The sequence below is a fragment of the Rhinolophus sinicus genome, chromosome 6 (genome assembly GCF_057876585.1).
Source record: "Rhinolophus sinicus isolate RSI-liver-muscle chromosome 6, RSI-T2T, whole genome shotgun sequence".
Lineage (NCBI taxonomy): Eukaryota > Metazoa > Chordata > Mammalia > Chiroptera > Rhinolophidae > Rhinolophus > Rhinolophus sinicus.
Window position 1 is genome coordinate 32,654,969 of NC_142506.1, and position 15,484 is coordinate 32,670,452.

Consider the following 15,484-nt stretch of genomic DNA (forward strand, 5'->3'; position numbering starts at 1 on the left):
CTGCTTATTAACAGAATCGCATCCCCAAAGTTTAAAATAAGTCTCTACTCACTAAGGATATGTAGCTTCTCTAGGGGTAATTATATAAGACATTAATAAGTAATAGATGTTGTCTTTTTGGTCCCAAAGCCCAGGAATCTAGGGTCTAATGAGCAGTCTTATAAGATCTGGAGACAAGGGTGTCTGTCCCCCTTAGTTGGTAGTCTCTGCCACTGAGGGGTGGCTTATCCTCCAGGAGTCAATCAGCTCCTCCCTGTTCCACATCCCCACAAAACGCTCTCAGCCAACCACTTCCCACAGTCACCCACAAAAAGCCCCCAAGAGAAAACAAAGGACCATCGCAATTCTTCCACCAATCTTGGAAAAACAGCTCCGAATCTATTTTGTTCTCACACTGGACCATATCATTAGCCAGTTTCCCTACCACCATTTTTTTCACTCGCAGGAGATCCTTAACGTTCAGATTTTGGGGGGCTCACTCTTCCATTCACAGAACTTTACCTACCAAGTTAAGAATGAACTTTGCCTCCTGGCATTCCAGACCTGCAAATTACCCCAACCGACATGACCTCATCTCACATTATTGCCTTATTTGAGTCCTTTCTTCCACCAAACTGAACTGCTTCCAAATTCTATTATAATTATTTATCTTATTACTGGATTATAAGATTCCTGAAAGCAGAGACTTGGTGTTTCTCCTTCTGGTTTCTCCAATACGCTCACCAGGATATTCAATGTAATTGGTAGTAAATAAAGTTTCATTGAATGAAATTAGCTCAAACAGCAAAATTATCACCATTAATCATATAAGCTAATCTCTCTCTTCTTACATCCAGGTAACAACAATAATATCAACCGGTTTTGAGCATCTATTAAGCCATGCACTTTTGAAATAGTAATCCCAATCCTTCACAACAAGATGCATGTTCTTCTCCTTAGAAAAGAAAGGCTTGGAGAGATTAAAGAGGTCACAAAGCCAGTCAATGTCAGCATGAGCTTTAACTTCCTGTTTGACTCCAAAATCATTGCTTTTTCCACTAGACCACAATGTCTAATAAACACAGGAGATCTGTCTTTAGAAGGCTGGACAGGGTTGCTAAGGCCTCCTGCTGATCTGTCTTAGAAGCAGAAGCTTTTCAATTAAAATTTAGGAGAATATTATGCTAAGTGAAATAAGTCAGACGGAGAAAGACAAATACCATATGATTTCACTTATATGTGGAATCTAAAGAACAGAATAAACGAGCAAACTTAACAGAAATGGACTCAAAGATCTAGAGAAAAAACCTCACGGTTGCTAGATGGGAGGGGGATAGGGATGGGGGAGAAGGTAAAGGGATTAGAAAGTACAAATTAGTAGCCACAATATTGCCACAGGGACATGAAAGAATGTTTGGGAAATATAATCAATGATGTAAAGACTTTGTAGGATGACAGATGGGCTCCTCCCTGTCTTATTATGGAGACCACTGCATGGACTGAAGCTGAATAATATTGAAGGTCAACTATAATCAAATTATATATATATATATATATATATATATATATATATATATATATATATATATACCCTCCCTCCCCCCCTCGCTCATTCCTTCCCTCCCTTCCTCCCTCTTTCCTCCTGGCCCCCACCTCTCCTAGGTCACTTCAGGTCAGTTCTCTTCACTAAGAATGTATCACTAATAAATCCTGCTTGGACTTAAAAAAAAAACAAAAAGCATTTACAAAAGGGTTTTTATCAATCTAGGATTGGAATTCGGTGTAGAGCTTGAGTGACTTGGGAACAGAGTTTAATGATTTGGGATTAGGTGAAGCAGACGGGCACGTAATTGTTACAGTGGCACAGAATGGGATTTCAGGGAATTTGTGAAAACTTTTAGGGTTTTAAGTTTTCTCTCCCAGATCACTTTGTGGCAATAGGGGTTAGATCTTGCCTGTGTTGGTCTTGGTAAACTTTCATTTTTAGTTTTCTAAATTCAGTTCTCATTTCTGTCTTTATTTGTCCTAACAAACCATAACAACAGATGATTTTCAACTTTTGTATTAAAAAAACACATTTGCATATCATCCACAGAACGGTCAGTGTCTGTTAAATCTGGTCTATACTGTGCTTTGACCAGTTTAAATCTGGGATGATTTTGCTTCATTCACCTCCATTTGATACAAACGTTACTGAATTCTGGAAGTTCTCCAGCAACTCCTGGGCCACCTTATTCATGGGGTTTCTGATGTTAGAGGTTTGAATCATATTACCTTGTCTACCACTGCATTTTTTAAAGGAACAATATTTTTAATAGATCAATATACAATGTGGGGAAAATCAGGGTGTAATGAGGCAAGCGGGTAGGGGGAAAGGAAGCACCTGCAAACAGCAGTGTGCATCCGGACAGTTCCACCACTTGGTCGGGGGATGAGACCAGGGACAGCAGTTGACAGCCTAGGGAGCAGGCGTGGTGTCCATAGGTTCAGAGTCATCGACAGGTTTTGCAGAGCTGCTGTTTCCTGGAGCGTGAGTGGCTGCAGAATTCACCGCAGGTGGGTTGGCGGTCACAGCGGCAGGGACGAGAGACGTTTTCCCGTTCGAAGCACCACCGGTCCTTGATCCGGGCTGAGGGGTGGTTTGGGGGCCGCCCGTGTAGTTGGAAGCAAGGCGGGGGTACTTCGCTGCAGGTGGGCTGGTGGAGGACCGTATGCGGCAATAGACTTGGGGTTTGGGACATCTCCTCCCGGGGCTTGCGGGAGCCCTGACTACGAAGACCTTGGAAGGGGGAGGAGGAGTCGTGTCCATGTCAGTGACGTCAGAGTCCGAAGTGTGCTGGCCCGGGGGATTGGCAGATGCACTGGCTGAGGTGGAAGGCACGGCCACAGAGTTGCTGGGCAGGGCAAGAGGGACACTGGCAGAAGGGACTGGAAGAGGGGTGGGTAACGGTAAAGCAGGGGCAGGAGAATCTACACACATAGGGATCGGGGATTCGTTGTTGCAGGAGGGCGGTTGGAAGGAGACGGTTGAAGTCATAGCAGGTGCGGAGACGCCAGAATTAGGAGATGCTGAGGTTATGGCTGAATGTAAACGGCCTCCATTCTCATTAGGTGGAATTCCCAAAATGTGATTAGAATCAGGAGGTGGAAGAGAATGGCCACGAACAACAAGAGGAAAGCGATCGATGCTTTGAGTGAGCGGTGTGGGGACAGACTTGGTCAGGGGCCGGGCAGATAGGTCAGCCGACTTGGCACTAGTGGCCGGGACCAGCCCACTGTCAGCAGCCACGGGCAGGGTGTCTGCAACCACCCCAGGTCGGGTAAAAGAAGGGGCGTACTGAGTGGCGCTGCAGTCCGCCGTGACCTTCGTTTTATCCTCCACGACCTTATTCCACTGACAGGTAGGGATCTTCAAGCTGTCCGTGTTTCTGTCAAAAGCTGAGCAAGTAAGCTTAGATGAGACGGGAATCTCCCCGCCATCCCTCAGCAGTGGTGGCAGGGGTAGCGGAGGTGGCGTGCGCGTTTTGTGTCTGTCAACTCTACTGCTGGCAGAAACCAGTGAAGCAGAGCTGGACGGGGTGTCTGAAAGTTGGGTGCTGTGCATCGGCTTACCGGACGTGGGTGACTCCGGACCGCTACGCCGAGGGTCTTCACCCAGCACTTCCTTGGTGGGTCTCTCTGGCAGCAGGGAGCTGCAGGCGGTTGGGTCAGACAGTACTGCTGCTTCGCAATCAGTCTTGGGAGGCGGGGGCGGCAGGGCGTCTCTAGCAGGGCTGCGGGACTCGGTGACCCCGTGACTTTCGGAGGAGGAACCCTTGGGACACGTGCGGGCCTTCTCACTCAGGTTGGATTCTCGGTGCTTGGGTCCGTGGTCCAGAGGCGCAGGACTGCACTTGACGGAACTGACGACTCCGTTGGTCTTTGGGGGCCTAATTGTTAAAGGTAGATCCCCACTGCTCTGGTGGCCGTTGGTCTCCACGCGACGCTTTTCATTTTTTGCCCTCACTTGTTGGGGCTCTTTAGGGATCTTCACCGCCATCTCCTTTGAGCGAGGAAGTGGGGTGGTCCTCGATGGCACCGGCATCTTACACTTGACTACCCACTCAGGTGATGTAAGCGGGCGACTAAATGTTCGCCTTAGAGGCGGGATATATACTGTTCCCGAAGGAAAATACATCCTGGTGTTACAGGTGGACAGTAGAGGCTTCTTTGGGGGGTCCTTCACGTTCCAGGGCACCGGGCGGAGGCTCCCCATCGGGGGATACGTGCCCTGCGGTAGCCATACCCTCCTCGTCGGCTCGGTGTGAGATGGAGCTGGTGACACACGTTCTGGGCGGCTGAGACCAGGGCGAAGGGCACGTGCTGGAGCAGCAGGGTGGTGCTGGCCAGGCGGGCCATCTTCGCGGCAGACCTGGAAAGCCACCGGGCGACGGCCACCGGGCGCGGTGCGACGGCCACCGGGCGCGGTGCGACGGCCAGCAGGGAAGGGATGGCAGCGGCGGAATAGAAGTAGAAATGCAGAAAACAAAATGCCCATAGAGAGCGAGTTATGCGCCAAACGAACTCGAGAATAGAGCACGAAACTCGGAGAGCGGCTCCTTGGTTTCTCTCATCTCTCGGTACGGTACGCATTGAACTAACTGTCCAGCCAGGCGATTGTGACGCCTCCCTGGAGCGCCTCACAGTGAAAGGTGCACTGACAAGTGCAACACGTGAAGACATACGTAAGAGGTCAAAGGGCAAGGCCTCAATGGCCAGCTAACCCCTTCTGGACTTCCCGGAGCCTGGGACTTCCTGCAGCGGGTTACAGGTGTTTGGAAACACACGGCCACCATGTGGGGACCATTCTGAGGCCCCATCCAGCGCGGAGGCTGCATCCGCCAGAGCTCACCCGCCTGGGCAGTGTCTCTGCAGGTCTTCCCCAGGTCTGGGAGGCCGCAGCTTGGCCGTATTTGTGCAGACCCACCAGAAAATTTCAAATTTAGGCCCCTAACTCTTTCTTTCACTAAAATGTTAGCACCCGCCATCCTTAATAATAAGAATTATGTAATTTACTGGGTTTTCCAATTTGCTTTGGTACCAGGAAGCTCAGGATCAAATTTATAGTTGATTGTTTTATAGGATTCTGTGGTCTGCACACTTACATATCCCTGATCCCATATATGCAAACACTGAAAAGATGTTTTACACGAAAAATGAAGTAAATATCCAGAGATATGAGTTCCTCCATTATACTTAGAAGGATCTGCTTCCCCATCATGTGTAATTTTCATATCTTCTCATAGGGTTCTTTTGTGTGACAAATAAAGTAATATGCGGCAGTGGGATTGGTGGTTCAGGTCCTGGACCTAAAACCCTGCTGAACTTTTCCCTATGTGAGTGTTACCACCTGGGAGGAAAGGAGTCTCTAGCGTTTGAGGTCCTTGGAGACTGGGACAACCCCTGTCCTTCCCAGTGGGAATGAGCTAAGAATACCCTGGCTTTCGTATCTCCTGCCCTCAGCAACCTGTTCAAGTCACATCTACACAAAAACTGATATAGGCTGACCAGGCAAGCAGCATACCTTCCAGCTCCAGGTCAGCCAACGGATCAGAATTCCGAAAGGAGCCTACCAACTTCTTGGGATTTTCCCATTTTTACTCTATTCCTAAGCCACTTCACATTCTCCATGAAATGAGAAGGGTAGGAAGAAAATAAATAGGGGAGAACACATGGTAATAGGTTTTGTTAGCATGAGAGAAATGACAATTGTAACCCAAAATTGCAAAACAGTGTCATACCTGACATTTCCTCAATAGAAAAACAAGTCTATTCCATTTTCTGAGAAAGCACTGAAAGCTAATAAGTTTTTAAATTTTTCTGGTAGAAAATCCAGTACCTGCCCAAGTTTATATCAAGGAACTAGTTGTCTTAAATTTTCTGAGAATTTCCCAGGTGAACTGCAGTTAGTTGAGTGGAAGCTAAATACAACCTCATACTAAAGCTCTCAGCTTTTAAATATTCTCTTTCTAATGCTCCAGTGTATACAGAGCATGCTGCATGGGGACACTTTTGCAGCTGTGCATTTTTCTCATCCTTTCCATTTATTATTCCATGACAGCTTTCTTTCCTATTTAAAAAGAAAATATTCTTGGCCAAAAATATTCAAATGAGAAGACATAGTAGCATTTGCAATTGAAGTCTCTGACGTTAAAAAACAATATGCACTGAGGAATATGAAATGTAGAACTGTTTCATTATTAATGAATCAATGTGCAAATTCAGGAGTTCATTTTCTGTTGGCTTTTCATGAAGTGTATAGAAGTTTATTTGAAAAGCACACCAGCAGTGGAAGACCATACATTAGTTTACATGCTTAGAATATGGTCTTTGCAAATTATTAGAGTCTAATATTGATGGACTAATGAGCCTGGGCCTTAACAAGTTTCAGCAAGGCTTTTTGATTTTGAGGATAAATTAATTGCTTTAACAAGTAAGGAGCGATTTGGGGTATGATTCAGAATTGGAATCTGGCAGGCAATCACAGAAGTCCAAACCTAATGTTTTAAACTTCTTAATGCAAAATGATTTGAAGTTCACACAATCGAATGGGTCGCCAGTGTTTTATTCTTCCTCAGTGAATCCCGATGTCATGCCCGGTCCCCTGACCTTTATCCAAAGCAATGACAACAGATACATGAAATATATACAAATATATACAGTATTTGTCTATGGGAACCATTTCTAACGTGGCTACAAGGAAGCAACAGCTTCTTCTGGCAGAGAAGGCCTACCTTACTCTGTACAATTTGAACCCAATTCGTTTCTTTAGTTATTGAGGTCGTTATACAAGGACAAGAAAGCCTTACATGTTTTACAGATTGGAATTCCTCCAAGGTAGGTATCTTTGAGGCTCTGCCACTAACTTGCTGCCTGACCTTGGGTGACTTATTTAACCTCCCCATAAATCTCACCTTCTTTATCAAACAGAGAAGACAGCCTCAGAGGGTTGTGAAAAGTGAATGAGACAGGTGGGCAAAGCCCCTAGCACGCTGCCTGGCCACCGGTGAGTACCAGCGACTTGCACGTTCTTTCCTCATCCAACAAACATCTATTGAGCACAAACTACATGCTAAGGGTGGAAATACAGAAATGCAGGCGACATGGCTCCCGGCTGAGAGCTGGTGTTTGTCGCCGGGCGCAGGGCATCGACACTCGAGTGTGGTCAGTGTCCTAAGATAAGAGCAGAGCCCTGTGGTAGCAGGAGTTGAGGGAGGCGTCGCTGAAGGGCTATTTGAACTGACCGCAGGCTTGGGAAGGCAGGAGATGGAAAAGGGTTTATGGGGAAAGCGAATATATAGAAAGACAGAGAGATGAGAAGAAATATTTGGCACAGTTAAGGCACCTAAGGAAGTTCGTTATACAATGAAAGCATTTAGAGAAAACGCACTGAGGATCCTTTGTCTTGCTCGCTCTCTCTATTCTGCAGTTTAGGAGGTGACAGAATTTATGCGGTCTGTTTTGTTTTTCGTTTTGTTTTCCTTTTACCAAATCACGGAATGTTTTCGAGATAAATTAATTCCAAGTAATATCTGGCCAATTTCCTGGTGCCTATGTCTCCCGGTCACACTCAGCCATACCCATTTCTGTGATCTGGTAGCATCTCAGAGGAATGATATTCTGCAGAGGCTTACTGAGGTGGGTATTGGAGCAAAGTGCCAGAGAATTGTGGGTGGAAGGTTAGCAGCATCGTCTAAAGAAATAGGCCTAAACTCAGTTCCTCAAATCAGCTCACTAGCTATTTATGTTGAGTGAAACATTAATCTTCTTTTATCAACAGTTCTCTCCTCAAAGACCTTTCATTGAGAAGTGCCATTTGATGTCCAACATCTCACAGCTAGTGCAGGGCAGACGACAAGTTCACCCGGGAGTCCTCTTCCCACGCCAGCATGGGCCCTACTGGCATCATCTGCGGTCCAGCCGGTGAACTGCAGGGTCCTATCAGCAGGTCGGCCGGGTGCCGCTTAGGGGGCCACAGTTAGATACACTTCAACGACGGTCTCAGATTCAGTTGTGGGGTTTGATTTTGCTGGAGGATCAGCAATGAAACATTCATGGCAAGACCGCCCTCTCATCAGTACAAAGTCATGCTGCCACCCCAACGGCAGCACATCTAGTGCCTCTGCTCTAAAGCCTAACTGTGAGTGGCCTCCTTGGGGCCCTGCCCGAGAGGAATGGCATGCTGAGCTGTTGATCCATTTAGATATTGTTCACCCGCAAACTGGTCATGCGTTAGTCATTACCCGATGCTTTGCTTGGCAGCCCCTCCTCAGTTCTGGAGCTCATTCAGAAACGTGTGCGTCACAGGAAGGCTGTCCCTCCAATCTTGTTATGGGTGGCACTGCCTGAGCAGCGTGTCACAGGTCTTCAGCCGGGAGGCCTGCTAAGGATGTCCTCACAGTGAAACCCCATTGTGGATGCCTCCCAATCCTTGCTTCAGTTATGCGGCAGGTGAAATCAGCGGCCGAACACCCGTGTTTTCTCTAGCATCACTCGCAACGAGAGGGCCCTAGCCCCATGCTTTACCCGGCCCCTCTGCCCTTGGTTCATTTATTATTTGTCAGCATTTAGTCTGTGCCAGGCACTGAGTTAGGCACTTATGATAAATATCTCTGCACTCATGGAGCTTCAAATTAGTGGGGGAGACCAACATCATTCAATAAAGAAAAATGAAAAATTACAAAGAACCAAGAAGGAAAAGCATTTGGGTGCTATGAAGCATAACGGCGAGATATTGGGTGGGAGAAAAATGTAATTTAACTTGAGGGGAATGCAGAGAAAGCCTCTCTCTGGAAGCAATGTCTAGTGGAGGCCTGGAGAGCCTCTGGTTCCACCCCGTTTTCCTGTCTGCCCCCTTTCAATTTCACACCCCACCCTCCCAGACACGCAAGCGCAAAGATACCCCTTACAAATACACAGGCACTTAGCTATACATGTGTATGAGGACAGAAACCCAGAAAAGCAGTTTCCAGGCTCTCGGCCTCACATAGACAGGTGCTGGCTCAGGTAGTAAATGGCCATCAACTGTGATCGGACGGCCATCAGCTGTGGCTAGTTGGCCGTCAGCTGTAACCAGTGAGCCATTTTAGCCACTAATATAACTGCTGTGGCTGGCAAGCAGAGATTGCGAGAGAAAAATGGGGGCTAGCAAGAAGTTGGTGGCTGAGCTAGCAAGAGTGGATTGCAGAGAGGTGGATGCCGCCAGCGAGAATATAGTGGTATGACTCCCCTACCTATGACTCCGTGGGTGTTCCTTTTTGGCCTCACCATGTTCTGCGTTATTATGTGGGGAGCGGGAGCAGAGACCCTGCAGGCTGCCCCGCACGACAAATGGCGCAGCGAGCAGGGTCTACCGCATGACAAATGGCGCAGCGAGCAGGGTATGGTGCCGGCCAAGGCTCTCCCAAGAGTGGTGGAGCAGTTTGTGTGTATCAACACTCAGTCTCAGGAAGACCAGGAGGAGCAGCTCCTGGAGAGCTGGACCCCCGTGGAGGGGTGGGAGGACGTGGACGGTTCTCCCACCAGCACCGGAAAAGGCATGCAGCTGCTGGAGAGCTGGAGCCCCATGGAGAGGTGAAAAGATGTGGACGGTTCCCCAACCAGCACAGGCCGGAGAAAGCGAAGGTCGTTGCGGGCCTGTGGGCTGGGACGTGCTTATTGAGGCAGCACGGATGCAGGACTTGTAGTCCCAGGAGGAAAGGCTTGCTGAGTCCTCCGTGGGAAATGAGGGTGAGGTCAGGGTCGTCCCTCACCCCCAGGTCAGCCCTGGCGAAATGACTGTGGACTATGGGGAATTGCCTTCCAGCCCTAATTTAATGGACAGCTTGACTGTTTGTTTGGGAACATACCACCATGTAGTGGAACTGGGGGATATTTGCTTTTGTGTCTTGACTGGCCGCCATTGAGAATATGTAAGCACCTTGATTGTGAGTCGCTGTTGTTCCAGCAGGGTACCATGAGAGGCCCAGAGAGAGTGGCAGTGCCCTGAGAGCCCTGGCTAAGTCCAGGAAGTCTGGCTGTGCCCAGAGAGAATGGCAGTGCCCTGAGAGCCCTGGCTGAGTCCAGGAAGTCTGGCTGTGCCCAGAGAGGGTGGCAGTGCCCTGAGAGCCCTGGCTGAGTCCAGGAAGTCTGGCTGTGCCAAGAGAGGGTGGCAGTGCCCTGAGAGCCCTGGCTGAGTCCAGGAAGTCTGGCTGTGCCCAGAGAGGGTGGCAGTGCCCTGAGAGCCCTGGCCGAGTCCAGGAACTCTGGCTGTGCCCAGAGAGAGTGGCAGTGCCCTGAGAGCCCTGGCTGTGTCCAGGAACTCTGGCTGTGCCCAGAGAGAGTGGCAGTGCCCTGAGAGGCCTTGGCTGGGCCCGGAGAGATTGGTGGTACCCTAAGAAGCCCAGGAAGTCTGGCTGTGCCCAGAAGTACTAGTGGTGCCCTGAGAAACCCTGACTGTGTCCAGAGAGCCTGGCTGTGTACAGGATATTGCATTCACCTCCAGGCTTCTCACACAGGGTCCTTCGCGGAAGACACTTGTTGCTTAGATTGTGAGGCGAGAGCCTGTAGGGATGGAGTGTGGGGACAGAGCCCCGGAAAGCAGTTTCCAGGCTCTCAGCCTCACATAGAAAGGTGTTGACTCAGGTAGTAAATGGCCATCAACTGTGATTGGATGGTCATCAGCTGTGGCTAGTTGGCCGTCAGCTGTAACCAGTGAGCCATTGGCCACTAATATAACTGCTGTGGCTAGGCTTGCAAAAAACTGGGGGCTAGCAAGAAGATGGTGGCTGACCTAGCAAGAGCGGATTGCAGACATGCTGATGCCACCAGCGAGAATATAGTGATATGACTCCCCTACTTATGGCTCCGTGGGTGTTCCTGTTTGGCCTCACCATATCCTGCATTCTTAGGTGGGGAGCGGGAGCATAGCCCCCCCAGCCACCCTGCACGACAAGCTCATATTCTTTAAACGTCTGGAGATGCAGGCGACGAAAAGAGTTTTGAGTGGAGTGGAAAAAACCTCCCTGAGACCTCCAATTTTGTTTCTACCATATTCCCCCAGTCTGCCTGCCTCACACCACATCCTGGATGTGCAGGACAGACTCCAAGGGTCCTCGGAGGCCATTCGTCTAGGACTAGGATTGGGCAGCCCTGGGCAGGTGGTAAGCCAGGTGACCCAACATTCACCCTTTCTCCTGACAACTCTGTGGATCACTTGTTATAAATCTTTTATGTCCCTGTCACCTGCCCCTGGTTGCTCCCATTGAGAGGCAACTCCTTCCTAAATGAGCCCTTTTCTCTGTTTTTAGCGTTAATCGGCCCATGCAGATTTTTCACTTCCTCAGCTGTGAACCTTCACATCTGTGGTGATATCAACATAAGCACCAGCAGTAGACAAAGTAGTCACCAGTAGGTCTAAGGTGCAGGAAAGGGAAAGATGAGCTTGGTTGGGGTTGCAGAACAGGATGGATTGTAGGGGGTGAGCCTGGTTTGTTAACACAACGTGAATTAACAAAGACTAAAGTGGGGTGGAAACCATTACAGTGGATACGGGGGGACCTATGTGCGAGGTCCTGTGAAGAAAGCATTGATAAAACCTGCTGTCCTACTGGGTGTGGGAATGAGGAAAGTGAGAGGACTGCAAGGGTGTTCCTGAGGCAGTGTTTCTCTATGAGGGGTCTGAAAACCGCTTGCATAATCACCTGGGGGATCTTTAAGAGTGCCATTTCCTGGGGTCCACCCCCAGAGTACGATTTTGTAGATGGAGTGATGCCCAGAAATCTACATTTTCAAATTTCCCAGATGATTTCAATATACAATCAAATAGTTGTAAAGTCGATACTCCTTAGGAGCTGTGAGCAATACGTTTTAAATATGTTTTCCTTATGTCTACTATGGTGTTTGGCAATTAGTCAGTTGTCAAGAAGTGACTGCCGCTATGGCGAGTCAATGAACAGATAGATACATGGAAAGGATTCTGAGATGACTGAAATTTCAACCTGAGTGGCTGAGGGCTCTGTGACCCATTAACAGAAATGGAGACAAGGAAGAGCAAGTTTAGAGTGAAGGTGATAAGTTTGGTTTTAGACAGGGTGACTACCAATGGGTAACGTGCATGGGCCTCCGGAGTGACGTGCGGTCACACAGGAGACACGTGAGTCCTATCTTTGGACACTGGTTGAAGCTACGGCTTGGTAAAGAGTGCCGCAGGCTGCTAAGGACGGAAGTTCAGGGAAAATGCATGATGAAGAGGGTCAGAAGGGGGACAAAGACCCAGTGGGGATAGGAGAGGGAGAGTCGGAGCCCTTGGGAGAGCCAGCAACGAGTAGTTTTGGAAACCCAGAGAGGAAGGAGTACAAAGAACTTAGAGGTCGGTCAGTGGGTCAAAGAATTTGGGGGAACTTGAGAACTGAGGACAGGCTACTGAAGTTAGCCTGTAGTAACTAGGAAAGCACTGGTGATCTTCAAGAGAACAGTGTGAAAAAAGTTCTAAGAACAAAAGCTGATCACAGAAATAAAAGAAGGAAATGGATGAAGAGGAAAGCTGCAGCCACTAGCAGAAATCACCCACCAGGGATTTTTCAGGAAAAAACTAAGAAACAGGATGACAGCTGTAATGGCCAGCAGAGAAAAGCAAGGCCACGGACCTCACTCCTCCCTGCCCTCCAGATTCTGGTGTTCCTCAGGGTCCGTCTTTCCTTTCTTCTGTTTCTCTCCATGCCCTTCCTGGCCACCTCACTCATGGTCTCAACTTGCATCCCTCATCTGATGATCTGGTCCCAGGCATCCCTCTGCCTTCCACACACCTCCATCTGTGTGTCCACCAAACATTCAAGCAACAATACTCAGCCTCAGGGAGGGAGCCAACTACTCCCCATCGCTCTGAGTGGCACCACCATCCACCATCCACCTAGTCACCAGTCAGGCCAGGAGGCCAGAAGCCATCCCAGGGCTCCCTCTCCCTCATTCCCACGTCCAGTCATCAGAGTCCTGTAGGGTTGCTCTCCTTGGCAACCTGCTCTGCCCCTTCCTTCCCAGCCCACTTCGTATCTGGCCTGTGCTATGGCAGTGACCTCAAGTAGGTCTCCTGGCCCTTCCCACGCCTCCAAGTTGCTGCCAGAGTCGTGCTCCAACAGCATGAATGTGGTCAGGATGTTCTACCCCAGTGACAGAACGAAGCTCGAGCCTTTTCCATGGCCTTCCTCTGACTGTGTCCTGCGTGTTTTCAGCCACGCTGACTCACATGTGCCTCCCACATGCTGGCCTGCTTGGATCTCCTTGTCTGTGCTCATGCAGGTCCCTGTTCGTGGAGGTGTCTTCCCATTCCCTGCCCTCTCTCTGTTCCTGATCCCCACCACCACCTGTGTCTGGTCAACACCTGGTCCTCTTTCTGTCGGTAACTCAGAAGTCCCATCTTCCAGAGAAAACATTTACCTTTCCTTTCCTTGTGTTCTCACTGCCCTCTTCACCCAAAAATGTTCGTTCAGTGGTTTGCATATGTCTTTTCTAACGGACGGTGAACCTTTGTTGGGGGAGAGCAGTGAAGGAGTCAGGTAGAGAGAGATAGGAGTTGACTCCTGCAACAGTGGCCTCCCAGGAGGTCCCTGGCTCCGACCATGCTATGTTGACTGGAAATAAAGTGAATTCAACAGAAGGCCTAAATTAACTTCATGAAACATACCCTCTCTTATTCTCCCTAATTTATTTTTTCTCCCTTCATTTCTCTCTGCCTTTTCTTTTATTCTCTCTGCCCCTATGTACTGTCTTTTCCTCTTTTTTCCTGGCTTCTTTCTTCCCATCTCCTGGAACTTCTGCAGAAACTAGCACCAGCTCCTAGGCACACCTGCTCTCTTTTCCTCCTTTGTTGTGTCTCTTTCCCCTTGGTCATGTCTTTCAGGCCGTGTTTATATCTAATTTCTGAGAGCTTCGGCTTGTCACCTGCAGACACAGTAATTTCCTTGAGAGAATTGAGCCAGGAGGATGATGATATTGACAAATGTGGTCATGGAAGGAGGAAAAGTTGCAGATTTTCAGATCTACAGTGTCAACTGGCTGTAACACCCACAAAGGTCCTGGGGTAGAATGCTAGTTGAAATTCCTCCTAAAGGTAAGAGGACATAATAACCATGTGAGTGCAGTACACAAGGTCTTCCCTCAAGAGGAGGTGTTTGTTTTTCTCTCTAAGATGCAAGGCATCCTTGCCCCCAAATATCCTTGAACAGCCATGTGTACCCTGCTGGAGGGCAGAGGCGCACTCTCCCCCACTTGGCGGCAATGCAAGCAATGTGGTAACCACGTGTGAGTTTTCGGGCTGCACATAGTTCCACAGTGCCCTCTCTCAGCCACCAAGAAACCAGGGACAAGGGTGCCACGCCCTTGTGCAGGCTACAAAGAAGGGGACTCCTGCAGATGCCACTGCTCCCCAGAGCAGTTAGGGGCCCAGCAGCCTTCTGGGAACAGGTGTGGGGGATCTGCTAATGGGTGGGGGCTTCACTAAGGGAATAAACATAAATGGGTGAAGAGTGAGCCCTGAAGCCAAAAGCGATCAATGTGATTTCCCCTCTGTCTAATGGTTTTTAATAGCAGGAACTTGGATGAGGTGTAAATAGCTTGAAGCCCAGAGGAGACACTCGTTGATTGCGTGGTTTTAAAATGTGATTCACCTGGCACAGATGCCAGCCCAAGAGTTTCTCTGGTATGGTTGTCCCTGAAACTGTCTATCGTGGTTGGCTGTTGAACAGAGAAACAAAAGCAAATAGAAGGTCGGTCCCTCTGCTCTGCTTAAAGATACATTAAGGCTATGGGATCTGCCCACTGCTGGAGTGAGGACATGGGTAAATTCTGTCTTTACTTGGAGGGGAAGAACTTGGCTGTAAGGATAAACTAATCCAAGCTTCTCATTTGGCAGCGGTGGGATGTGAGGTTCAGAGATGCCAAGTGGTAACGCCTAGGATCACAGAGTTGATGTCAAAGCAGGAGCAGAGCCCACTTAGCCAGTGACCTTCTCGCAGATTCACCGTGACCTTTGCAACGGCTCGTAGTCTAAGTCACTACCGGGCGCTAAGGGCAGGTTCTCTGTGTCCCGGCCATATCCACACGAAACCAGCCAGGACACTCCGTTTAGCTAGTGCCCAAGTTACTCTCAGGAAGTTATTACAGGAGCGCGGAGGTGGCACCAGGTGGGGTCGGTGGGGTCGGCAGTGGTAGTCCCATTAGTGGTGCTGAGCAAGACAGTGTGGAAGGGGAAATCCTGCAGGGAGTGTCTGTTTTATGTTTCACGAGGGCTCTGAGAATAAATGACCATTCCTTCTACAAAGCAGGTTGGTGGCTCTCGGTCCTGGCAAAGACGGGCCCCAGCTCTATAAGCCTGCAAAGGATAAATAACAATTCTTAAGCCGGCCTTTCTCAGGAAATCTGGTCCCCAGCGTCGAACGCCCGTGTCCTGTTTGCCACTCCATATGTAATTGAAGTGCCTGAAGGACGCGTA